The sequence below is a fragment of the Acipenser ruthenus genome, unplaced genomic scaffold (assembly GCF_902713425.1).
Source record: "Acipenser ruthenus unplaced genomic scaffold, fAciRut3.2 maternal haplotype, whole genome shotgun sequence".
NCBI classification, from domain to species: domain Eukaryota; kingdom Metazoa; phylum Chordata; class Actinopteri; order Acipenseriformes; family Acipenseridae; genus Acipenser; species Acipenser ruthenus.
Window position 1 is genome coordinate 1 of NW_026707483.1, and position 25732 is coordinate 25732.

Consider the following 25732-nt stretch of genomic DNA (forward strand, 5'->3'; position numbering starts at 1 on the left):
TATAAATTGCATTCCCGTAATGCCTCTCGGTATATATTTGCATGCGCCTTTATCATTGGAGGACAAGATGCCAGGATTTACACAGGACGACGTCATTCGTGCAGCAGCATGTGAGATGTTCCGCAAAAGAAGCGACGGGTCTGTATACACGTCTGCGTAAACGAAATAAAAAAAAATGTAACAAATGTACGACTTTCAAAAAGAAAGCAAGCAAAACATTGGTCAAACATTTGTTAAGGTCACACATAATATAAATAAACTCGAACGAATGAACGGGTCACTAAATCCGTTCTTGGTTGATATGCTCGTTTTGTTCTCTTGTTTGGCACAATAATCTAAACACGCAGTTTGTGGCTTTAAAACATGTCTCGTTCTGTTACTATAATAAAAAGTACTTCATCAACTTTTATTTCTTTTTTTAATTAATTAAACTAACCATAACTAGCAAAACTCGTCAGTACTTTTGTCTTAACCCTGTTCACATTTGTTTGTATCGGACCGCTACTGGTAGTTTCGGCTTAGAATATAATACGATAACCCTTTCTGTCCTAACTCAGTTTTCAAAACCAGTAAAGGCTGATACAATACTTGTTCGTGTGTGGAATGGGACAATAAAAAAACAAAAAAAAGAAAACGATGTTTAGACTTACAGCTTCCAGGTTAGTAACATAAATAACAAGGGAAATAGCGCCCCCTGTCAAGCTGCAGAAAGAAAAGCTTACAGCACCTGGTATTCCCAGGCGGTCTCCCATCCAAGTACTAACCAGGCCCGACCTTGCTTAGCTTCCGAGATCAGACGAGATCGGGCGTTCTCAAGGTGGTATGGCCGTAAGCGAACGACAGTCTTGGTTTATCTCTTTCATAGTATTAAGTTAATATCATTCATGCAATGACAGGTTGGGGGAGGGATTTCCAGATCTCTAATTTGTCACAAACGTTAACATTTAAGCAGCTCTGGGCTCCACGTGTGCGGGCCCGTGTGTCCGTGTGTCTGTGTGTGTATATAGCAGCATTAAAAGTGCCATTAGATTCTTGCGAAATTGTATGTTCACAAAGTAGTAGCCACACGTTGGCATTGAAAGTGTTAAGTTCTCAAAGGCATCCATTTTGTATATTACCCTCTTTTAGTTTGAATCTGCAGCAGTGTTGTAATGGATCTCAGCTGTACTACTGAGCTGTGTTGCCGTTGGAGGACTGTATGCCCTGAAACCAATTTGATGTTTATTCTACAAAATAAATCCCCCTTTCAAACAACTCGTGTGGTTCTTTAGGCTGAGCAGTACGGCAAGGGTCCCTCTCCTCCAGTTAGAGACAGCATACATGTGGTTACATGATACATGGATGAAGGCTTATTGTGACCTGTTCGACTCCTCGAGACCATCACTTTCAATTCAAACACAAAATGTCTCGTTTTCAATCGCTCGACAACACCCACAGTACAGAAATGTGCATTAATGATCAACAAAATGAGAATACGTTAAAAAAAAAAAAAAAAAAGATGTAAAGCTGGTAGATTCGTATCTCAGAGGAACGGGAAATTAAAACAAGGTAAAGGCAATCATCTAAATAAAGCTGAATCAATAACGGATAACGACATAGAACGTCTGTACAGAACTGAAACACTATGTTTTAAAAAAACAACTGTACCGCTGAACCTCGTCTTCTTTAATATTAGCAACTTTGTAACTTTGATACACGTGCCGCTGACTCGTTACTTTGTCTTCTCAAGATGAAACACTTCACAATACATGTACATAAAACACTTTGGTACTTTCTAGAACATTATACGCTCCGAAAGAAAAAACAAAATCTCATTCCCAGTCTGACAGAGCCACCTGCTGGAGATATATAGATAATCGCTAATTGCTTTCAATACCTGTGTTTTTAACTTTGACTATAACATCAGGGGAGAGCGCGAACGCGATTGCAGCCCTGCTTGTAAATCTGCTTGTATGTGGTTTTATGTTGTCTAATTAAAGTGTTTGTCTGCCAAGATATGATTTAAGGGGCTTAGTGGTCAGGTGGTTAAAGAAAAGCTCTTGTTACCGGGAGGTTCCTGGTTCAATCCCAGCTCAGCCACTGGCTCATTGTGTGTGACCCTGTCCCTGAGCAAGTCCCTTAACCTCCTTGTGCTCCTTCCTTCAAATGAGATGTAAAACCCAGGTCCTATTGTAAGTGACTCTGCAGCAGCAGCAGCAGCAGCAGCAGTTGTGATGCACAGTTTATCTGAATAAAAAACATCAACTAAATAAATAAAACTGATAAGCTCGAAAATGATTTCCAATTATTTAAAATAAAAATAAAAACTTTGATACAGACACTGCTGAGTCTTTACTTTTAGTCTTGTCAATAAAAAATAACGAAACATGGAAATAGATGTGCAGGAACCACGTAGCTATTTATTTGACAGTCAGAAAGCTAAAAACATTGAGCTCCTTTTAAAGAAAACCTGACTCCCTGTGTGACGAAGCCGCCTGCCGGAGAGTTGTTGAACAACTAGTGAGTGAGTTCCTTCCTCCGACGGGTTCGTGTTTGTTTCTGTCTTTGACCATAGTTTCAGGGGAGAGCGCGAACGCAGTCCCCCACTACCAGAAATTATGCAGTCGAGATTCCCGCATTTGGGGAATTCGCAGGGGTCAGCACAGCCGGAGTGCAATGGCCGAGCCTCGCCCTGGGTGAACCACCTTCATGATCATGGTATCTCCCCTGCCAGGTAAGTATGAGTTGTACACATTGCGAGTCGTCACCCGTCCACAAGAGACATTTTTCAAAGAAACGGTGCCTACATCTGCAATTTAAAGAAACACTCTTTTCCTAATATAACATTTTCATTGTTATCATATCGCACTTTCCAGTCTGTTGGGTGTAATGGGTTCCTTCAGTTTTCAGTATAAGTATTTATAAATTGCATTCCCGTAATGCCTCTCGGTATATATTTGCATGCGCCTTTATCATTGGAGGACAAGATGCCAGGATTTACACAGGACGACGTCATTCGTGCAGCAGCATGTGAGATGTTCCGCAAAAGAAGCGACGGGTCTGTATACACGTCTGCGTAAACGAAATAAAAAAAAATGTAACAAATGTACGACTTTCAAAAAGAAAGCAAGCAAAACATTGGTCAAACATTTGTTAAGGTCACACATAATATAAATAAACTCGAACGAATGAACGGGTCACTAAATCCGTTCTTGGTTGATATGCTCGTTTTGTTCTCTTGTTTGGCACAATAATCTAAACACGCAGTTTGTGGCTTTAAAACATGTCTCGTTCTGTTACTATAATAAAAAGTACTTCATCAACTTTTATTTCTTTTTTTAATTAATTAAACTAACCATAACTAGCAAAACTCGTCAGTACTTTTGTCTTAACCCTGTTCACATTTGTTTGTATCGGACCGCTACTGGTAGTTTCGGCTTAGAATATAATACGATAACCCTTTCTGTCCTAACTCAGTTTTCAAAACCAGTAAAGGCTGATACAATACTTGTTCGTGTGTGGAATGGGACAATAAAAAAACAAAAAAAAGAAAACGATGTTTAGACTTACAGCTTCCAGGTTAGTAACATAAATAACAAGGGAAATAGCGCCCCCTGTCAAGCTGCAGAAAGAAAAGCTTACAGCACCTGGTATTCCCAGGCGGTCTCCCATCCAAGTACTAACCAGGCCCGACCTTGCTTAGCTTCCGAGATCAGACGAGATCGGGCGTTCTCAAGGTGGTATGGCCGTAAGCGAACGACAGTCTTGGTTTATCTCTTTCATAGTATTAAGTTAATATCATTCATGCAATGACAGGTTGGGGGAGGGATTTCCAGATCTCTAATTTGTCACAAACGTTAACATTTAAGCAGCTCTGGGCTCCACGTGTGCGGGCCCGTGTGTCCGTGTGTCTGTGTGTGTATATAGCAGCATTAAAAGTGCCATTAGATTCTTGCGAAATTGTATGTTCACAAAGTAGTAGCCACACGTTGGCATTGAAAGTGTTAAGTTCTCAAAGGCATCCATTTTGTATATTACCCTCTTTTAGTTTGAATCTGCAGCAGTGTTGTAATGGATCTCAGCTGTACTACTGAGCTGTGTTGCCGTTGGAGGACTGTATGCCCTGAAACCAATTTGATGTTTATTCTACAAAATAAATCCCCCTTTCAAACAACTCGTGTGGTTCTTTAGGCTGAGCAGTACGGCAAGGGTCCCTCTCCTCCAGTTAGAGACAGCATACATGTGGTTACATGATACATGGATGAAGGCTTATTGTGACCTGTTCGACTCCTCGAGACCATCACTTTCAATTCAAACACAAAATGTCTCGTTTTCAATCGCTCGACAACACCCACAGTACAGAAATGTGCATTAATGATCAACAAAATGAGAATACGTTAAAAAAAAAAAAAAAAAAGATGTAAAGCTGTATGAACAAGGTAAAGGCAATCATCTAAATAAAGCTGAATCAATAACGGATAACGACATAGAACGTCTGTACAGAACTGAAACACTATGTTTTAAAAAAACAACTGTACCGCTGAACCTCGTCTTCTTTAATATTAGCAACTTTGTAACTTTGATACACGTGCCGCTGACTCGTTACTTTGTCTTCTCAAGATGAAACACTTCACAATACATGTACATAAAACACTTTGGTACTTTCTAGAACATTATACGCTCCGAAAGAAAAAACAAAATCTCATTCCCAGTCTGACAGAGCCACCTGCTGGAGATATATAGATAATCGCTAATTGCTTTCAATACCTGTGTTTTTAACTTTGACTATAACATCAGGGGAGAGCGCGAACGCGATTGCAGCCCTGCTTGTAAATCTGCTTGTATGTGGTTTTATGTTGTCTAATTAAAGTGTTTGTCTGCCAAGATATGATTTAAGGGGCTTAGTGGTCAGGTGGTTAAAGAAAAGCTCTTGTTACCGGGAGGTTCCTGGTTCAATCCCAGCTCAGCCACTGGCTCATTGTGTGTGACCCTGTCCCTGAGCAAGTCCCTTAACCTCCTTGTGCTCCTTCCTTCAAATGAGATGTAAAACCCAGGTCCTATTGTAAGTGACTCTGCAGCAGCAGCAGCAGCAGCAGTTGTGATGCACAGTTTATCTGAATAAAAAACATCAACTAAATAAATAAAACTGATAAGCTCGAAAATGATTTCCAATTATTTAAAATAAAAATAAAAACTTTGATACAGACACTGCTGAGTCTTTACTTTTAGTCTTGTCAATAAAAAATAACGAAACATGGAAATAGATGTGCAGGAACCACGTAGCTATTTATTTGACAGTCAGAAAGCTAAAAACATTGAGCTCCTTTTAAAGAAAACCTGACTCCCTGTGTGACGAAGCCGCCTGCCGGAGAGTTGTTGAACAACTAGTGAGTGAGTTCCTTCCTCCGACGGGTTCGTGTTTGTTTCTGTCTTTGACCATAGTTTCAGGGGAGAGCGCGAACGCAGTCCCCCACTACCAGAAATTATGCAGTCGAGATTCCCGCATTTGGGGAATTCGCAGGGGTCAGCACAGCCGGAGTGCAATGGCCGAGCCTCTCCCTGGGTGAACCACCTTCATGATCATGGTATCTACCCTGCCAGGTAAGTATGAGTTGTACACATTGCGAGTCGTCACCCGTCCACAAGAGACATTTTTCAAAGAAACGGTGCCTACAGCTGCAATTTAAAGAAACACTCTTTTCCTAATATAACATTTTCATTGTTATCATATCGCACTTTCCAGTCTGTTGGGTGTAATGGGTTCCTTCAGTTTTCAGTATAAGTATTTATAAATTGCATTCCCGTAATGCCCCTCGGTATATATTTGCATGCGCCTTTATCATTGGAGGACAAGATGCCAGGATTTACACAGGACGACGTCATTCGTGCAGCAGCATGTGAGATGTTCCGCAAAAGAAGCGACGGGTCTGTATACACGTCTGCGTAAACGAAATAAAAAAAAATGTAACAAATGTACGACTTTCAAAAAGAAAGCAAGCAAAACATTGGTCAAACATTTGTTAAGGTCACACATAATATAAATAAACTCGAACGAATGAACGGGTCACTAAATCCGTTCTTGGTTGATATGCTCGTTTTGTTCTCTTGTTTGGCACAATAATCTAAACACGCAGTTTGTGGCTTTAAAACATGTCTCGTTCTGTTACTATAATAAAAAGTACTTCATCAACTTTTATTTCTTTTTTTAATTAATTAAACTAACCATAACTAGCAAAACTCGTCAGTACTTTTGTCTTAACCCTGTTCACATTTGTTTGTATCGGACCGCTACTGGTAGTTTCGGCTTAGAATATAATACGATAACCCTTTCTGTCCTAACTCAGTTTTCAAAACCAGTAAAGGCTGATACAATACTTGTTCGTGTGTGGAATGGGACAATAAAAAAACAAAAAAAAAGAAAACGATGTTTAGACTTACAGCTTCCAGGTTAGTAACATAAATAACAAGGGAAATAGCGCCCCCTGTCAAGCTGCAGAAAGAAAAGCTTACAGCACCTGGTATTCCCAGGCGGTCTCCCATCCAAGTACTAACCAGGCCCGACCTTGCTTAGCTTCCGAGATCAGACGAGATCGGGCGTTCTCAAGGTGGTATGGCCGTAAGCGAACGACAGTCTTGGTTTATCTCTTTCATAGTATTAAGTTAATATCATTCATGCAATGACAGGTTGGGGGAGGGATTTCCAGATCTCTAATTTGTCACAAACGTTAACATTTAAGCAGCTCTGGGCTCCACGTGTGCGGGCCCGTGTGTCCGTGTGTCTGTGTGTGTATATAGCAGCATTAAAAGTGCCATTAGATTCTTGCGAAATTGTATGTTCACAAAGTAGTAGCCACACGTTGGCATTGAAAGTGTTAAGTTCTCAAAGGCATCCATTTTGTATATTACCCTCTTTTAGTTTGAATCTGCAGCAGTGTTGTAATGGATCTCAGCTGTACTACTGAGCTGTGTTGCCGTTGGAGGACTGTATGCCCTGAAACCAATTTGATGTTTATTCTACAAAATAAATCCCCCTTTCAAACAACTCGTGTGGTTCTTTAGGCTGAGCAGTACGGCAAGGGTCCCTCTCCTCCAGTTAGAGACAGCATACATGTGGTTACATGATACATGGATGAAGGCTTATTGTGACCTGTTCGACTCCTCGAGACCATCACTTTCAATTCAAACACAAAATGTCTCGTTTTCAATCGCTCGACAACACCCACAGTACAGAAATGTGCATTAATGATCAACAAAATGAGAATACGTTAAAAAAAAAAAAAAAAAAAAGATGTAAAGCTGGTAGATTCGTATCTCAGAGGAACGGGAAATTAAAACAAGGTAAAGGCAATCATCTAAATAAAGCTGAATCAATAACGGATAACGACATAGAACGTCTGTACAGAACTGAAACACTATGTTTTAAAAAAACAACTGTACCGCTGAACCTCGTCTTCTTTAATATTAGCAACTTTGTAACTTTGATACACGTGCCGCTGACTCGTTACTTTGTCTTCTCAAGATGAAACACTTCACAATACATGTACATAAAACACTTTGGTACTTTCTAGAACATTATACGCTCCGAAAGAAAAAACAAAATCTCATTCCCAGTCTGACAGAGCCACCTGCTGGAGATATATAGATAATCGCTAATTGCTTTCAATACCTGTGTTTTTAACTTTGACTATAACATCAGGGGAGAGCGCGAACGCGATTGCAGCCCTGCTTGTAAATCTGCTTGTATGTGGTTTTATGTTGTCTAATTAAAGTGTTTGTCTGCCAAGATATGATTTAAGGGGCTTAGTGGTCAGGTGGTTAAAGAAAAGCTCTTGTTACCGGGAGGTTCCTGGTTCAATCCCAGCTCAGCCACTGGCTCATTGTGTGTGACCCTGTCCCTGAGCAAGTCCCTTAACCTCCTTGTGCTCCTTCCTTCAAATGAGATGTAAAACCCAGGTCCTATTGTAAGTGACTCTGCAGCAGCAGCAGCAGCAGCAGCAGTTGTGATGCACAGTTTATCTGAATAAAAAACATCAACTAAATAAATAAAACTGATAAGCTCGAAAATGATTTCCAATTATTTAAAATAAAAATAAAAACTTTGATACAGACACTGCTGAGTCTTTACTTTTAGTCTTGTCAATAAAAAATAACGAAACATGGAAATAGATGTGCAGGAACCACGTAGCTATTTATTTGACAGTCAGAAAGCTAAAAACATTGAGCTCCTTTTAAAGAAAACCTGACTCCCTGTGTGACGAAGCCGCCTGCCGGAGAGTTGTTGAACAACTAGTGAGTGAGTTCCTTCCTCCGACGGGTTCGTGTTTGTTTCTGTCTTTGACCATAGTTTCAGGGGAGAGCGCGAACGCAGTCCCCCACTACCAGAAATTATGCAGTCGAGATTCCCGCATTTGGGGAATTCGCAGGGGTCAGCACAGCCGGAGTGCAATGGCCGAGCCTCGCCCTGGGTGAACCACCTTCATGATCATGGTATCTCCCCTGCCAGGTAAGTATGAGTTGTACACATTGCGAGTCGTCACCCGTCCACAAGAGACATTTTTCAAAGAAACGGTGCCTACATCTGCAATTTAAAGAAACACTCTTTTCCTAATATAACATTTTCATTGTTATCATATCGCACTTTCCAGTCTGTTGGGTGTAATGGGTTCCTTCAGTTTTCAGTATAAGTATTTATAAATTGCATTCCCGTAATGCCTCTCGGTATATATTTGCATGCGCCTTTATCATTGGAGGACAAGATGCCAGGATTTACACAGGACGACGTCATTCGTGCAGCAGCATGTGAGATGTTCCGCAAAAGAAGCGACGGGTCTGTATACACGTCTGCGTAAACGAAATAAAAAAAAATGTAACAAATGTACGACTTTCAAAAAGAAAGCAAGCAAAACATTGGTCAAACATTTGTTAAGGTCACACATAATATAAATAAACTCGAACGAATGAACGGGTCACTAAATCCGTTCTTGGTTGATATGCTCGTTTTGTTCTCTTGTTTGGCACAATAATCTAAACACGCAGTTTGTGGCTTTAAAACATGTCTCGTTCTGTTACTATAATAAAAAGTACTTCATCAACTTTTATTTCTTTTTTTAATTAATTAAACTAACCATAACTAGCAAAACTCGTCAGTACTTTTGTCTTAACCCTGTTCACATTTGTTTGTATCGGACCGCTACTGGTAGTTTCGGCTTAGAATATAATACGATAACCCTTTCTGTCCTAACTCAGTTTTCAAAACCAGTAAAGGCTGATACAATACTTGTTCGTGTGTGGAATGGGACAATAAAAAAACAAAAAAAAGAAAACGATGTTTAGACTTACAGCTTCCAGGTTAGTAACATAAATAACAAGGGAAATAGCGCCCCCTGTCAAGCTGCAGAAAGAAAAGCTTACAGCACCTGGTATTCCCAGGCGGTCTCCCATCCAAGTACTAACCAGGCCCGACCTTGCTTAGCTTCCGAGATCAGACGAGATCGGGCGTTCTCAAGGTGGTATGGCCGTAAGCGAACGACAGTCTTGGTTTATCTCTTTCATAGTATTAAGTTAATATCATTCATGCAATGACAGGTTGGGGGAGGGATTTCCAGATCTCTAATTTGTCACAAACGTTAACATTTAAGCAGCTCTGGGCTCCACGTGTGCGGGCCCGTGTGTCCGTGTGTCTGTGTGTGTATATAGCAGCATTAAAAGTGCCATTAGATTCTTGCGAAATTGTATGTTCACAAAGTAGTAGCCACACGTTGGCATTGAAAGTGTTAAGTTCTCAAAGGCATCCATTTTGTATATTACCCTCTTTTAGTTTGAATCTGCAGCAGTGTTGTAATGGATCTCAGCTGTACTACTGAGCTGTGTTGCCGTTGGAGGACTGTATGCCCTGAAACCAATTTGATGTTTATTCTACAAAATAAATCCCCCTTTCAAACAACTCGTGTGGTTCTTTAGGCTGAGCAGTACGGCAAGGGTCCCTCTCCTCCAGTTAGAGACAGCATACATGTGGTTACATGATACATGGATGAAGGCTTATTGTGACCTGTTCGACTCCTCGAGACCATCACTTTCAATTCAAACACAAAATGTCTCGTTTTCAATCGCTCGACAACACCCACAGTACAGAAATGTGCATTAATGATCAACAAAATGAGAATACGTTAAAAAAAAAAAAAAAAAAAAGATGTAAAGCTGGTAGATTCGTATCTCAGAGGAACGGGAAATTAAAACAAGGTAAAGGCAATCATCTAAATAAAGCTGAATCAATAACGGATAACGACATAGAACGTCTGTACAGAACTGAAACACTATGTTTTAAAAAAACAACTGTACCGCTGAACCTCGTCTTCTTTAATATTAGCAACTTTGTAACTTTGATACACGTGCCGCTGACTCGTTACTTTGTCTTCTCAAGATGAAACACTTCACAATACATGTACATAAAACACTTTGGTACTTTCTAGAACATTATACGCTCCGAAAGAAAAAACAAAATCTCATTCCCAGTCTGACAGAGCCACCTGCTGGAGATATATAGATAATCGCTAATTGCTTTCAATACCTGTGTTTTTAACTTTGACTATAACATCAGGGGAGAGCGCGAACGCGATTGCAGCCCTGCTTGTAAATCTGCTTGTATGTGGTTTTATGTTGTCTAATTAAAGTGTTTGTCTGCCAAGATATGATTTAAGGGGCTTAGTGGTCAGGTGGTTAAAGAAAAGCTCTTGTTACCGGGAGGTTCCTGGTTCAATCCCAGCTCAGCCACTGGCTCATTGTGTGTGACCCTGTCCCTGAGCAAGTCCCTTAACCTCCTTGTGCTCCTTCCTTCAAATGAGATGTAAAACCCAGGTCCTATTGTAAGTGACTCTGCAGCAGCAGCAGCAGCAGCAGCAGTTGTGATGCACAGTTTATCTGAATAAAAAACATCAACTAAATAAATAAAACTGATAAGCTCGAAAATGATTTCCAATTATTTAAAATAAAAATAAAAACTTTGATACAGACACTGCTGAGTCTTTACTTTTAGTCTTGTCAATAAAAAATAACGAAACATGGAAATAGATGTGCAGGAACCACGTAGCTATTTATTTGACAGTCAGAAAGCTAAAAACATTGAGCTCCTTTTAAAGAAAACCTGACTCCCTGTGTGACGAAGCCGCCTGCCGGAGAGTTGTTGAACAACTAGTGAGTGAGTTCCTTCCTCCGACGGGTTCGTGTTTGTTTCTGTCTTTGACCATAGTTTCAGGGGAGAGCGCGAACGCAGTCCCCCACTACCAGAAATTATGCAGTCGAGATTCCCGCATTTGGGGAATTCGCAGGGGTCAGCACAGCCGGAGTGCAATGGCCGAGCCTCGCCCTGGGTGAACCACCTTCATGATCATGGTATCTCCCCTGCCAGGTAAGTATGAGTTGTACACATTGCGAGTCGTCACCCGTCCACAAGAGACATTTTTCAAAGAAACGGTGCCTACATCTGCAATTTAAAGAAACACTCTTTTCCTAATATAACATTTTCATTGTTATCATATCGCACTTTCCAGTCTGTTGGGTGTAATGGGTTCCTTCAGTTTTCAGTATAAGTATTTATAAATTGCATTCCCGTAATGCCTCTCGGTATATATTTGCATGCGCCTTTATCATTGGAGGACAAGATGCCAGGATTTACACAGGACGACGTCATTCGTGCAGCAGCATGTGAGATGTTCCGCAAAAGAAGCGACGGGTCTGTATACACGTCTGCGTAAACGAAATAAAAAAAAATGTAACAAATGTACGACTTTCAAAAAGAAAGCAAGCAAAACATTGGTCAAACATTTGTTAAGGTCACACATAATATAAATAAACTCGAACGAATGAACGGGTCACTAAATCCGTTCTTGATTGATATGCTCGTTTTGTTCTCTTGTTTGGCACAATAATCTAAACACGCAGTTTGTGGCTTTAAAACATGTCTCGTTCTGTTACTATAATAAAAAGTACTTCATCAACTTTTATTTCTTTTTTTAATTAATTAAACTAACCATAACTAGCAAAACTCGTCAGTACTTTTGTCTTAACCCTGTTCACATTTGTTTGTATCGGACCGCTACTGGTAGTTTCGGCTTAGAATATAATACGATAACCCTTTCTGTCCTAACTCAGTTTTCAAAACCAGTAAAGGCTGATACAATACTTGTTCGTGTGTGGAATGGGACAATAAAAAAACAAAAAAAAGAAAACGATGTTTAGACTTACAGCTTCCAGGTTAGTAACATAAATAACAAGGGAAATAGCGCCCCCTGTCAAGCTGCAGAAAGAAAAGCTTACAGCACCTGGTATTCCCAGGCGGTCTCCCATCCAAGTACTAACCAGGCCCGACCTTGCTTAGCTTCCGAGATCAGACGAGATCGGGCGTTCTCAAGGTGGTATGGCCGTAAGCGAACGACAGTCTTGGTTTATCTCTTTCATAGTATTAAGTTAATATCATTCATGCAATGACAGGTTGGGGGAGGGATTTCCAGATCTCTAATTTGTCACAAACGTTAACATTTAAGCAGCTCTGGGCTCCACGTGTGCGGGCCCGTGTGTCCGTGTGTCTGTGTGTGTATATAGCAGCATTAAAAGTGCCATTAGATTCTTGCGAAATTGTATGTTCACAAAGTAGTAGCCACACGTTGGCATTGAAAGTGTTAAGTTCTCAAAGGCATCCATTTTGTATATTACCCTCTTTTAGTTTGAATCTGCAGCAGTGTTGTAATGGATCTCAGCTGTACTACTGAGCTGTGTTGCCGTTGGAGGACTGTATGCCCTGAAACCAATTTGATGTTTATTCTACAAAATAAATCCCCCTTTCAAACAACTCGTGTGGTTCTTTAGGCTGAGCAGTACGGCAAGGGTCCCTCTCCTCCAGTTAGAGACAGCATACATGTGGTTACATGATACATGGATGAAGGCTTATTGTGACCTGTTCGACTCCTCGAGACCATCACTTTCAATTCAAACACAAAATGTCTCGTTTTCAATCGCTCGACAACACCCACAGTACAGAAATGTGCATTAATGATCAACAAAATGAGAATACGTTAAAAAAAAAAAAAAAAAAAAGATGTAAAGCTGGTAGATTCGTATCTCAGAGGAACGGGAAATTAAAACAAGGTAAAGGCAATCATCTAAATAAAGCTGAATCAATAACGGATAACGACATAGAACGTCTGTACAGAACTGAAACACTATGTTTTAAAAAAACAACTGTACCGCTGAACCTCGTCTTCTTTAATATTAGCAACTTTGTAACTTTGATACACGTGCCGCTGACTCGTTACTTTGTCTTCTCAAGATGAAACACTTCACAATACATGTACATAAAACACTTTGGTACTTTCTAGAACATTATACGCTCCGAAAGAAAAAACAAAATCTCATTCCCAGTCTGACAGAGCCACCTGCTGGAGATATATAGATAATCGCTAATTGCTTTCAATACCTGTGTTTTTAACTTTGACTATAACATCAGGGGAGAGCGCGAACGCGATTGCAGCCCTGCTTGTAAATCTGCTTGTATGTGGTTTTATGTTGTCTAATTAAAGTGTTTGTCTGCCAAGATATGATTTAAGGGGCTTAGTGGTCAGGTGGTTAAAGAAAAGCTCTTGTTACCGGGAGGTTCCTGGTTCAATCCCAGCTCAGCCACTGGCTCATTGTGTGTGACCCTGTCCCTGAGCAAGTCCCTTAACCTCCTTGTGCTCCTTCCTTCAAATGAGATGTAAAACCCAGGTCCTATTGTAAGTGACTCTGCAGCAGCAGCAGCAGCAGCAGCAGTTGTGATGCACAGTTTATCTGAATAAAAAACATCAACTAAATAAATAAAACTGATAAGCTCGAAAATGATTTCCAATTATTTAAAATAAAAATAAAAACTTTGATACAGACACTGCTGAGTCTTTACTTTTAGTCTTGTCAATAAAAAATAACGAAACATGGAAATAGATGTGCAGGAACCACGTAGCTATTTATTTGACAGTCAGAAAGCTAAAAACATTGAGCTCCTTTTAAAGAAAACCTGACTCCCTGTGTGACGAAGCCGCCTGCCGGAGAGTTGTTGAACAACTAGTGAGTGAGTTCCTTCCTCCGACGGGTTCGTGTTTGTTTCTGTCTTTGACCATAGTTTCAGGGGAGAGCGCGAACGCAGTCCCCCACTACCAGAAATTATGCAGTCGAGATTCCCGCATTTGGGGAATTCGCAGGGGTCAGCACAGCCGGAGTGCAATGGCCGAGCCTCGCCCTGGGTGAACCACCTTCATGATCATGGTATCTCCCCTGCCAGGTAAGTATGAGTTGTACACATTGCGAGTCGTCACCCGTCCACAAGAGACATTTTTCAAAGAAACGGTGCCTACATCTGCAATTTAAAGAAACACTCTTTTCCTAATATAACATTTTCATTGTTATCATATCGCACTTTCCAGTCTGTTGGGTGTAATGGGTTCCTTCAGTTTTCAGTATAAGTATTTATAAATTGCATTCCCGTAATGCCTCTCGGTATATATTTGCATGCGCCTTTATCATTGGAGGACAAGATGCCAGGATTTACACAGGACGACGTCATTCGTGCAGCAGCATGTGAGATGTTCCGCAAAAGAAGCGACGGGTCTGTATACACGTCTGCGTAAACGAAATAAAAAAAAATGTAACAAATGTACGACTTTCAAAAAGAAAGCAAGCAAAACATTGGTCAAACATTTGTTAAGGTCACACATAATATAAATAAACTCGAACGAATGAACGGGTCACTAAATCCGTTCTTGATTGATATGCTCGTTTTGTTCTCTTGTTTGGCACAATAATCTAAACACGCAGTTTGTGGCTTTAAAACATGTCTCGTTCTGTTACTATAATAAAAAGTACTTCATCAACTTTTATTTCTTTTTTTAATTAATTAAACTAACCATAACTAGCAAAACTCGTCAGTACTTTTGTCTTAACCCTGTTCACATTTGTTTGTATCGGACCGCTACTGGTAGTTTCGGCTTAGAATATAATACGATAACCCTTTCTGTCCTAACTCAGTTTTCAAAACCAGTAAAGGCTGATACAATACTTGTTCGTGTGTGGAATGGGACAATAAAAAAACAAAAAAAAGAAAACGATGTTTAGACTTACAGCTTCCAGGTTAGTAACATAAATAACAAGGGAAATAGCGCCCCCTGTCAAGCTGCAGAAAGAAAAGCTTACAGCACCTGGTATTCCCAGGCGGTCTCCCATCCAAGTACTAACCAGGCCCGACCTTGCTTAGCTTCCGAGATCAGACGAGATCGGGCGTTCTCAAGGTGGTATGGCCGTAAGCGAACGACAGTCTTGGTTTATCTCTTTCATAGTATTAAGTTAATATCATTCATGCAATGACAGGTTGGGGGAGGGATTTCCAGATCTCTAATTTGTCACAAACGTTAACATTTAAGCAGCTCTGGGCTCCACGTGTGCGGGCCCGTGTGTCCGTGTGTCTGTGTGTGTATATAGCAGCATTAAAAGTGCCATTAGATTCTTGCGAAATTGTATGTTCACAAAGTAGTAGCCACACGTTGGCATTGAAAGTGTTAAGTTCTCAAAGGCATCCATTTTGTATATTACCCTCTTTTAGTTTGAATCTGCAGCAGTGTTGTAATGGATCTCAGCTGTACTACTGAGCTGTGTTGCCGTTGGAGGACTGTATGCCCTGAAACCAATTTGATGTTTATTCTACAAAATAAATCCCCCTTTCAAACAACTCGTGTGGTTCTTTAGGCTGAGCAGTACGGCAAGGGTCCCTCTCCTCCAGTTAGAGACAGCATACATGTGGTTACATGATACATGGATGAAGGCTTATTGTGACCTGTTCGACTCCTCGAGACCATCACTTTCAATTCAAACACAAAATGTCTCGTTTTCAATCGCTCGACAACACCCACAGTACAGAAATGTGCATTAATGATCAACAAAATGAGAATACGTTAAAAAAAAAAAAAAAAAAAAGATGTAAAGCTGGTAGATTCGTATCTCAGAGGAACGGGAAATTAAAACAAGGTAAAGGCAATCATCTAAATAAAGCTGAATCAATAACGGATAACGACATAGAACGTCTGTACAGAACTGAAACACTATGTTTTAAAAAAACAACTGTACCGCTGAACCTCGTCTTCTTTAATATTAGCAACTTTGTAACTTTGATACACGTGCCGCTGACTCGTTACTTTGTCTTCTCAAGATGAAACACTTCACAATACATGTACATAAAACACTTTGGTACTTTCTAGAACATTATACGCTCCGAAAGAAAAAACAAAATCTCATTCCCAGTCTGACAGAGCCACCTGCTGGAGATATATAGATAATCGCTAATTGCTTTCAATACCTGTGTTTTTAACTTTGACTATAACATCAGGGGAGAGCGCGAACGCGATTGCAGCCCTGCTTGTAAATCTGCTTGTATGTGGTTTTATGTTGTCTAATTAAAGTGTTTGTCTGCCAAGATATGATTTAAGGGGCTTAGTGGTCAGGTGGTTAAAGAAAAGCTCTTGTTACCGGGAGGTTCCTGGTTCAATCCCAGCTCAGCCACTGGCTCATTGTGTGTGACCCTGTCCCTGAGCAAGTCCCTTAACCTCCTTGTGCTCCTTCCTTCAAATGAGATGTAAAACCCAGGTCCTATTGTAAGTGACTCTGCAGCAGCAGCAGCAGCAGCAGCAGTTGTGATGCACAGTTTATCTGAATAAAAAACATCAACTAAATAAATAAAACTGATAAGCTCGAAAATGATTTCCAATTATTTAAAATAAAAATAAAAACTTTGATACAGACACTGCTGAGTCTTTACTTTTAGTCTTGTCAATAAAAAATAACGAAACATGGAAATAGATGTGCAGGAACCACGTAGCTATTTATTTGACAGTCAGAAAGCTAAAAACATTGAGCTCCTTTTAAAGAAAACCTGACTCCCTGTGTGACGAAGCCGCCTGCCGGAGAGTTGTTGAACAACTAGTGAGTGAGTTCCTTCCTCCGACGGGTTCGTGTTTGTTTCTGTCTTTGACCATAGTTTCAGGGGAGAGCGCGAACGCAGTCCCCCACTACCAGAAATTATGCAGTCGAGATTCCCGCATTTGGGGAATTCGCAGGGGTCAGCACAGCCGGAGTGCAATGGCCGAGCCTCGCCCTGGGTGAACCACCTTCATGATCATGGTATCTCCCCTGCCAGGTAAGTATGAGTTGTACACATTGCGAGTCGTCACCCGTCCACAAGAGACATTTTTCAAAGAAACGGTGCCTACATCTGCAATTTAAAGAAACACTCTTTTCCTAATATAACATTTTCATTGTTATCATATCGCACTTTCCAGTCTGTTGGGTGTAATGGGTTCCTTCAGTTTTCAGTATAAGTATTTATAAATTGCATTCCCGTAATGCCTCTCGGTATATATTTGCATGCGCCTTTATCATTGGAGGACAAGATGCCAGGATTTACACAGGACGACGTCATTCGTGCAGCAGCATGTGAGATGTTCCGCAAAAGAAGCGACGGGTCTGTATACACGTCTGCGTAAACGAAATAAAAAAAAATGTAACAAATGTACGACTTTCAAAAAGAAAGCAAGCAAAACATTGGTCAAACATTTGTTAAGGTCACACATAATATAAATAAACTCGAACGAATGAACGGGTCACTAAATCCGTTCTTGGTTGATATGCTCGTTTTGTTCTCTTGTTTGGCACAATAATCTAAACACGCAGTTTGTGGCTTTAAAACATGTCTCGTTCTGTTACTATAATAAAAAGTACTTCATCAACTTTTATTTCTTTTTTTAATTAATTAAACTAACCATAACTAGCAAAACTCGTCAGTACTTTTGTCTTAACCCTGTTCACATTTGTTTGTATCGGACCGCTACTGGTAGTTTCGGCTTAGAATATAATACGATAACCCTTTCTGTCCTAACTCAGTTTTCAAAACCAGTAAAGGCTGATACAATACTTGTTCGTGTGTGGAATGGGACAATAAAAAAACAAAAAAAAGAAAACGATGTTTAGACTTACAGCTTCCAGGTTAGTAACATAAATAACAAGGGAAATAGCGCCCCCTGTCAAGCTGCAGAAAGAAAAGCTTACAGCACCTGGTATTCCCAGGCGGTCTCCCATCCAAGTACTAACCAGGCCCGACCTTGCTTAGCTTCCGAGATCAGACGAGATCGGGCGTTCTCAAGGTGGTATGGCCGTAAGCGAACGACAGTCTTGGTTTATCTCTTTCATAGTATTAAGTTAATATCATTCATGCAATGACAGGTTGGGGGAGGGATTTCCAGATCTCTAATTTGTCACAAACGTTAACATTTAAGCAGCTCTGGGCTCCACGTGTGCGGGCCCGTGTGTCCGTGTGTCTGTGTGTGTATATAGCAGCATTAAAAGTGCCATTAGATTCTTGCGAAATTGTATGTTCACAAAGTAGTAGCCACACGTTGGCATTGAAAGTGTTAAGTTCTCAAAGGCATCCATTTTGTATATTACCCTCTTTTAGTTTGAATCTGCAGCAGTGTTGTAATGGATCTCAGCTGTACTACTGAGCTGTGTTGCCGTTGGAGGACTGTATGCCCTGAAACCAATTTGATGTTTATTCTACAAAATAAATCCCCCTTTCAAACAACTCGTGTGGTTCTTTAGGCTGAGCAGTACGGCAAGGGTCCCTCTCCTCCAGTTAGAGACAGCATACATGTGGTTACATGATACATGGATGAAGGCTTATTGTGACCTGTTCGACTCCTCGAGACCATCACTTTCAATTCAAACACAAAATGTCTCGTTTTCAATCGCTCGACAACACCCACAGTACAGAAATGTGCATTAATGATCAACAAAATGAGAATACGTTAAAAAAAAAAAAAAAAAAGATGTAAAGCTGGTAGATTCGTATCTCAGAGGAACGGGAAATTAAAACAAGGTAAAGGCAATCATCTAAATAAAGCTGAATCAATAACGGATAACGACATAGAACGTCTGTACAGAACTGAAACACTGTTTTAAAAAAACAACTGTACCGCTGAACCTCGTCTTCTTTAATATTAGCAACTTTGTAACTTTGATACACGTGCCGCTGACTCGTTACTTTGTCTTCTCAAGATGAAACACTTCACAATACATGTACATAAAACACTTTGGTACTTTCTAGAACATTATACGCTCCGAAAGAAAAAACAAAATCTCATTCCCAGTCTGACAGAGCCACCTGCTGGAGATATATAGATAATCGCTAATTGCTTTCAATACCTGTGTTTTTAACTTTGACTATAACATCAGGGGAGAGCGCGAACGCGATTGCAGCCCTGCTTGTAAATCTGCTTGTATGTGGTTTTATGTTGTCTAATTAAAGTGTTTGTCTGCCAAGATATGATTTAAGGGGCTTAGTGGTCAGGTGGTTAAAGAAAAGCTCTTGTTACCGGGAGGTTCCTGGTTCAATCCCAGCTCAGCCACTGGCTCATTGTGTGTGACCCTGTCCCTGAGCAAGTCCCTTAACCTCCTTGTGCTCCTTCCTTCAAATGAGATGTAAAACCCAGGTCCTATTGTAAGTGACTCTGCAGCAGCAGCAGCAGCAGCAGCAGTTGTGATGCACAGTTTATCTGAATAAAAAACATCAACTAAATAAATAAAACTGATAAGCTCGAAAATGATTTCCAATTATTTAAAATAAAAATAAAAACTTTGATACAGACACTGCTGAGTCTTTACTTTTAGTCTTGTCAATAAAAAATAACGAAACATGGAAATAGATGTGCAGGAACCACGTAGCTATTTATTTGACAGTCAGAAAGCTAAAAACATTGAGCTCCTTTTAAAGAAAACCTGACTCCCTGTGTGACGAAGCCGCCTGCCGGAGAGTTGTTGAACAACTAGTGAGTGAGTTCCTTCCTCCGACGGGTTCGTGTTTGTTTCTGTCTTTGACCATAGTTTCAGGGGAGAGCGCGAACGCAGTCCCCCACTACCAGAAATTATGCAGTCGAGATTCCCGCATTTGGGGAATTCGCAGGGGTCAGCACAGCCGGAGTGCAATGGCCGAGCCTCGCCCTGGGTGAACCACCTTCATGATCATGGTATCTCCCCTGCCAGGTAAGTATGAGTTGTACACATTGCGAGTCGTCACCCGTCCACAAGAGACATTTTTCAAAGAAACGGTGCCTACATCTGCAATTTAAAGAAACACTCTTTTCCTAATATAACATTTTCATTGTTATCATATCGCACTTTCCAGTCTGTTGGGTGTAATGGGTTCCTTCAGTTTTCAGTATAAGTATTTATAAATTGCATTCCCGTAATGCCTCTCGGTATATATTTGCATGCGCCTTTATCATTGGAGGACAAGATGCCAGGATTTACACAGGACGACGTCATTCGTGCAGCAGCATGTGAGATGTTCCGCAAAAGAAGCGACGGGTCTGTATACACGTCTGCGTAAACGAAATAAAAAAAAATGTAACAAATGTACGACTTTCAAAAAGAAAGCAAGCAAAACATTGGTCAAACATTTGTTAAGGTCACACATAATATAAATAAACTCGAACGAATGAACGGGTCACTAAATCCGTTCTTGGTTGATATGCTCGTTTTGTTCTCTTGTTTGGCACAATAATCTAAACACGCAGTTTGTGGCTTTAAAACATGTCTCGTTCTGTTACTATAATAAAAAGTACTTCATCAACTTTTATTTCTTTTTTTAATTAATTAAACTAACCATAACTAGCAAAACTCGTCAGTACTTTTGTCTTAACCCTGTTCACATTTGTTTGTATCGGACCGCTACTGGTAGTTTCGGCTTAGAATATAATACGATAACCCTTTCTGTCCTAACTCAGTTTTCAAAACCAGTAAAGGCTGATACAATACTTGTTCGTGTGTGGAATGGGACAATAAAAAAACAAAAAAAAGAAAACGATGTTTAGACTTACAGCTTCCAGGTTAGTAACATAAATAACAAGGGAAATAGCGCCCCCTGTCAAGCTGCAGAAAGAAAAGCTTACAGCACCTGGTATTCCCAGGCGGTCTCCCATCCAAGTACTAACCAGGCCCGACCTTGCTTAGCTTCCGAGATCAGACGAGATCGGGCGTTCTCAAGGTGGTATGGCCGTAAGCGAACGACAGTCTTGGTTTATCTCTTTCATAGTATTAAGTTAATATCATTCATGCAATGACAGGTTGGGGGAGGGATTTCCAGATCTCTAATTTGTCACAAACGTTAACATTTAAGCAGCTCTGGGCTCCACGTGTGCGGGCCCGTGTGTCCGTGTGTCTGTGTGTGTATATAGCAGCATTAAAAGTGCCATTAGATTCTTGCGAAATTGTATGTTCACAAAGTAGTAGCCACACGTTGGCATTGAAAGTGTTAAGTTCTCAAAGGCATCCATTTTGTATATTACCCTCTTTTAGTTTGAATCTGCAGCAGTGTTGTAATGGATCTCAGCTGTACTACTGAGCTGTGTTGCCGTTGGAGGACTGTATGCCCTGAAACCAATTTGATGTTTATTCTACAAAATAAATCCCCCTTTCAAACAACTCGTGTGGTTCTTTAGGCTGAGCAGTACGGCAAGGGTCCCTCTCCTCCAGTTAGAGACAGCATACATGTGGTTACATGATACATGGATGAAGGCTTATTGTGACCTGTTCGACTCCTCGAGACCATCACTTTCAATTCAAACACAAAATGTCTCGTTTTCAATCGCTCGACAACACCCACAGTACAGAAATGTGCATTAATGATCAACAAAATGAGAATACGTTAAAAAAAAAAAAAAAAAAGATGTAAAGCTGGTAGATTCGTATCTCAGAGGAACGGGAAATTAAAACAAGGTAAAGGCAATCATCTAAATAAAGCTGAATCAATAACGGATAACGACATAGAACGTCTGTACAGAACTGAAACACTATGTTTTAAAAAAACAACTGTACCGCTGAACCTCGTCTTCTTTAATATTAGCAACTTTGTAACTTTGATACACGTGCCGCTGACTCGTTACTTTGTCTTCTCAAGATGAAACACTTCACAATACATGTACATAAAACACTTTGGTACTTTCTAGAACATTATACGCTCCGAAAGAAAAAACAAAATCTCATTCCCAGTCTGACAGAGCCACCTGCTGGAGATATATAGATAATCGCTAATTGCTTTCAATACCTGTGTTTTTAACTTTGACTATAACATCAGGGGAGAGCGCGAACGCGATTGCAGCCCTGCTTGTAAATCTGCTTGTATGTGGTTTTATGTTGTCTAATTAAAGTGTTTGTCTGCCAAGATATGATTTAAGGGGCTTAGTGGTCAGGTGGTTAAAGAAAAGCTCTTGTTACCGGGAGGTTCCTGGTTCAATCCCAGCTCAGCCACTGGCTCATTGTGTGTGACCCTGTCCCTGAGCAAGTCCCTTAACCTCCTTGTGCTCCTTCCTTCAAATGAGATGTAAAACCCAGGTCCTATTGTAAGTGACTCTGCAGCAGCAGCAGCAGCAGCAGCAGTTGTGATGCACAGTTTATCTGAATAAAAAACATCAACTAAATAAATAAAACTGATAAGCTCGAAAATGATTTCCAATTATTTAAAATAAAAATAAAAACTTTGATACAGACACTGCTGAGTCTTTACTTTTAGTCTTGTCAATAAAAAATAACGAAACATGGAAATAGATGTGCAGGAACCACGTAGCTATTTATTTGACAGTCAGAAAGCTAAAAACATTGAGCTCCTTTTAAAGAAAACCTGACTCCCTGTGTGACGAAGCCGCCTGCCGGAGAGTTGTTGAACAACTAGTGAGTGAGTTCCTTCCTCCGACGGGTTCGTGTTTGTTTCTGTCTTTGACCATAGTTTCAGGGGAGAGCGCGAACGCAGTCCCCCACTACCAGAAATTATGCAGTCGAGATTCCCGCATTTGGGGAATTCGCAGGGGTCAGCACAGCCGGAGTGCAATGGCCGAGCCTCGCCCTGGGTGAACCACCTTCATGATCATGGTATCTCCCCTGCCAGGTAAGTATGAGTTGTACACATTGCGAGTCGTCACCCGTCCACAAGAGACATTTTTCAAAGAAACGGTGCCTACATCTGCAATTTAAAGAAACACTCTTTTCCTAATATAACATTTTCATTGTTATCATATCGCACTTTCCAGTCTGTTGGGTGTAATGGGTTCCTTCAGTTTTCAGTATAAGTATTTATAAATTGCATTCCCGTAATGCCTCTCGGTATATATTTGCATGCGCCTTTATCATTGGAGGACAAGATGCCAGGATTTACACAGGACGACGTCATTCGTGCAGCAGCATGTGAGATGTTCCGCAAAAGAAGCGACGGGTCTGTATACACGTCTGCGTAAACGAAATAAAAAAAAATGTAACAAATGTACGACTTTCAAAAAGAAAGCAAGCAAAACATTGGTCAAACATTTGTTAAGGTCACACATAATATAAATAAACTCGAACGAATGAACGGGTCACTAAATCCGTTCTTGGTTGATATGCTCGTTTTGTTCTCTTGTTTGGCACAATAATCTAAACACGCAGTTTGTGGCTTTAAAACATGTCTCGTTCTGTTACTATAATAAAAAGTACTTCATCAACTTTTATTTCTTTTTTTAATTAATTAAACTAACCATAACTAGCAAAACTCGTCAGTACTTTTGTCTTAACCCTGTTCACATTTGTTTGTATCGGACCGCTACTGGTAGTTTCGGCTTAGAATATAATACGATAACCCTTTCTGTCCTAACTCAGTTTTCAAAACCAGTAAAGGCTGATACAATACTTGTTCGTGTGTGGAATGGGACAATAAAAAAACAAAAAAAAGAAAACGATGTTTAGACTTACAGCTTCCAGGTTAGTAACATAAATAACAAGGGAAATAGCGCCCCCTGTCAAGCTGCAGAAAGAAAAGCTTACAGCACCTGGTATTCCCAGGCGGTCTCCCATCCAAGTACTAACCAGGCCCGACCTTGCTTAGCTTCCGAGATCAGACGAGATCGGGCGTTCTCAAGGTGGTATGGCCGTAAGCGAACGACAGTCTTGGTTTATCTCTTTCATAGTATTAAGTTAATATCATTCATGCAATGACAGGTTGGGGGAGGGATTTCCAGATCTCTAATTTGTCACAAACGTTAACATTTAAGCAGCTCTGGGCTCCACGTGTGCGGGCCCGTGTGTCTGTGTGTGTATATAGCAGCATTAAAAGTGCCATTAGATTCTTGCGAAATTGTATGTTCACAAAGTAGTAGCCACACGTTGGCATTGAAAGTGTTAAGTTCTCAAAGGCATCCATTTTGTATATTACCCTCTTTTAGTTTGAATCTGCAGCAGTGTTGTAATGGATCTCAGCTGTACTACTGAGCTGTGTTGCCGTTGGAGGACTGTATGCCCTGAAACCAATTTGATGTTTATTCTACAAAATAAATCCCCCTTTCAAACAACTCGTGTGGTTCTTTAGGCTGAGCAGTACGGCAAGGGTCCCTCTCCTCCAGTTAGAGACAGCATACATGTGGTTACATGATACATGGATGAAGGCTTATTGTGACCTGTTCGACTCCTCGAGACCATCACTTTCAATTCAAACACAAAATGTCTCGTTTTCAATCGCTCGACAACACCCACAGTACAGAAATGTGCATTAATGATCAACAAAATGAGAATACGTTAAAAAAAAAAAAAAAAAAGATGTAAAGCTGGTAGATTCGTATCTCAGAGGAACGGGAAATTAAAACAAGGTAAAGGCAATCATCTAAATAAAGCTGAATCAATAACGGATAACGACATAGAACGTCTGTACAGAACTGAAACACTATGTTTTAAAAAAACAACTGTACCGCTGAACCTCGTCTTCTTTAATATTAGCAACTTTGTAACTTTGATACACGTGCCGCTGACTCGTTACTTTGTCTTCTCAAGATGAAACACTTCACAATACATGTACATAAAACACTTTGGTACTTTCTAGAACATTATACGCTCCGAAAGAAAAAACAAAATCTCATTCCCAGTCTGACAGAGCCACCTGCTGGAGATATATAGATAATCGCTAATTGCTTTCAATACCTGTGTTTTTAACTTTGACTATAACATCAGGGGAGAGCGCGAACGCGATTGCAGCCCTGCTTGTAAATCTGCTTGTATGTGGTTTTATGTTGTCTAATTAAAGTGTTTGTCTGCCAAGATATGATTTAAGGGGCTTAGTGGTCAGGTGGTTAAAGAAAAGCTCTTGTTACCGGGAGGTTCCTGGTTCAATCCCAGCTCAGCCACTGGCTCATTGTGTGTGACCCTGTCCCTGAGCAAGTCCCTTAACCTCCTTGTGCTCCTTCCTTCAAATGAGATGTAAAACCCAGGTCCTATTGTAAGTGACTCTGCAGCAGCAGCAGCAGCAGCAGCAGTTGTGATGCACAGTTTATCTGAATAAAAAACATCAACTAAATAAATAAAACTGATAAGCTCGAAAATGATTTCCAATTATTTAAAATAAAAATAAAAACTTTGATACAGACACTGCTGAGTCTTTACTTTTAGTCTTGTCAATAAAAAATAACGAAACATGGAAATAGATGTGCAGGAACCACGTAGCTATTTATTTGACAGTCAGAAAGCTAAAAACATTGAGCTCCTTTTAAAGAAAACCTGACTCCCTGTGTGACGAAGCCGCCTGCCGGAGAGTTGTTGAACAACTAGTGAGTGAGTTCCTTCCTCCGACGGGTTCGTGTTTGTTTCTGTCTTTGACCATAGTTTCAGGGGAGAGCGCGAA

At 40.5% G+C, this 25732-nt stretch overlaps 17 non-coding genes across 17 annotated transcripts; all 17 read right to left on the minus strand.

Annotated features, from left to right (window-relative positions):
- Nucleotides 1–715: 715 nt before the first annotated feature.
- Nucleotides 716–834, minus strand: LOC131727427 (5S ribosomal RNA). Its single transcript, XR_009322155.1, has one exon. It is a non-coding gene; the product is annotated as a 5S ribosomal RNA (ribosomal RNA).
- Nucleotides 835–2557: 1723 nt separating this feature from the next.
- On the minus strand, nt 2558–2721 carry LOC131727432 (U1 spliceosomal RNA). The gene has a single exon (XR_009322160.1). It is a non-coding gene; the product is annotated as a U1 spliceosomal RNA (small nuclear RNA).
- An 893-nt stretch (nt 2722–3614) lies between these two features.
- LOC131727438 (5S ribosomal RNA) lies at nt 3615–3733 on the minus strand. Its single transcript, XR_009322166.1, has one exon. It is a non-coding gene; the product is annotated as a 5S ribosomal RNA (ribosomal RNA).
- Nucleotides 3734–5424: 1691 nt separating this feature from the next.
- On the minus strand, nt 5425–5588 carry LOC131727440 (U1 spliceosomal RNA). The gene has a single exon (XR_009322168.1). It is a non-coding gene; the product is annotated as a U1 spliceosomal RNA (small nuclear RNA).
- Nucleotides 5589–6482: 894 nt separating this feature from the next.
- On the minus strand, nt 6483–6601 carry LOC131727441 (5S ribosomal RNA). The gene has a single exon (XR_009322169.1). It is a non-coding gene; the product is annotated as a 5S ribosomal RNA (ribosomal RNA).
- A 1725-nt stretch (nt 6602–8326) lies between these two features.
- On the minus strand, nt 8327–8490 carry LOC131727433 (U1 spliceosomal RNA). The gene has a single exon (XR_009322161.1). It is a non-coding gene; the product is annotated as a U1 spliceosomal RNA (small nuclear RNA).
- Nucleotides 8491–9383: 893 nt separating this feature from the next.
- LOC131727442 (5S ribosomal RNA) lies at nt 9384–9502 on the minus strand. Its single transcript, XR_009322170.1, has one exon. It is a non-coding gene; the product is annotated as a 5S ribosomal RNA (ribosomal RNA).
- A 1725-nt stretch (nt 9503–11227) lies between these two features.
- Nucleotides 11228–11391, minus strand: LOC131727434 (U1 spliceosomal RNA). The gene has a single exon (XR_009322162.1). It is a non-coding gene; the product is annotated as a U1 spliceosomal RNA (small nuclear RNA).
- An 893-nt stretch (nt 11392–12284) lies between these two features.
- LOC131727443 (5S ribosomal RNA) lies at nt 12285–12403 on the minus strand. Its single transcript, XR_009322171.1, has one exon. It is a non-coding gene; the product is annotated as a 5S ribosomal RNA (ribosomal RNA).
- Nucleotides 12404–14128: 1725 nt separating this feature from the next.
- On the minus strand, nt 14129–14292 carry LOC131727435 (U1 spliceosomal RNA). Its single transcript, XR_009322163.1, has one exon. It is a non-coding gene; the product is annotated as a U1 spliceosomal RNA (small nuclear RNA).
- Nucleotides 14293–15185: 893 nt separating this feature from the next.
- On the minus strand, nt 15186–15304 carry LOC131727428 (5S ribosomal RNA). The gene has a single exon (XR_009322156.1). It is a non-coding gene; the product is annotated as a 5S ribosomal RNA (ribosomal RNA).
- Nucleotides 15305–17029: 1725 nt separating this feature from the next.
- Nucleotides 17030–17193, minus strand: LOC131727436 (U1 spliceosomal RNA). The gene has a single exon (XR_009322164.1). It is a non-coding gene; the product is annotated as a U1 spliceosomal RNA (small nuclear RNA).
- An 893-nt stretch (nt 17194–18086) lies between these two features.
- On the minus strand, nt 18087–18205 carry LOC131727429 (5S ribosomal RNA). The gene has a single exon (XR_009322157.1). It is a non-coding gene; the product is annotated as a 5S ribosomal RNA (ribosomal RNA).
- A 1721-nt stretch (nt 18206–19926) lies between these two features.
- On the minus strand, nt 19927–20090 carry LOC131727437 (U1 spliceosomal RNA). Its single transcript, XR_009322165.1, has one exon. It is a non-coding gene; the product is annotated as a U1 spliceosomal RNA (small nuclear RNA).
- Nucleotides 20091–20983: 893 nt separating this feature from the next.
- LOC131727430 (5S ribosomal RNA) lies at nt 20984–21102 on the minus strand. The gene has a single exon (XR_009322158.1). It is a non-coding gene; the product is annotated as a 5S ribosomal RNA (ribosomal RNA).
- A 1723-nt stretch (nt 21103–22825) lies between these two features.
- LOC131727439 (U1 spliceosomal RNA) lies at nt 22826–22989 on the minus strand. The gene has a single exon (XR_009322167.1). It is a non-coding gene; the product is annotated as a U1 spliceosomal RNA (small nuclear RNA).
- An 893-nt stretch (nt 22990–23882) lies between these two features.
- Nucleotides 23883–24001, minus strand: LOC131727431 (5S ribosomal RNA). Its single transcript, XR_009322159.1, has one exon. It is a non-coding gene; the product is annotated as a 5S ribosomal RNA (ribosomal RNA).
- Nucleotides 24002–25732: the final 1731 nt, after the last annotated feature.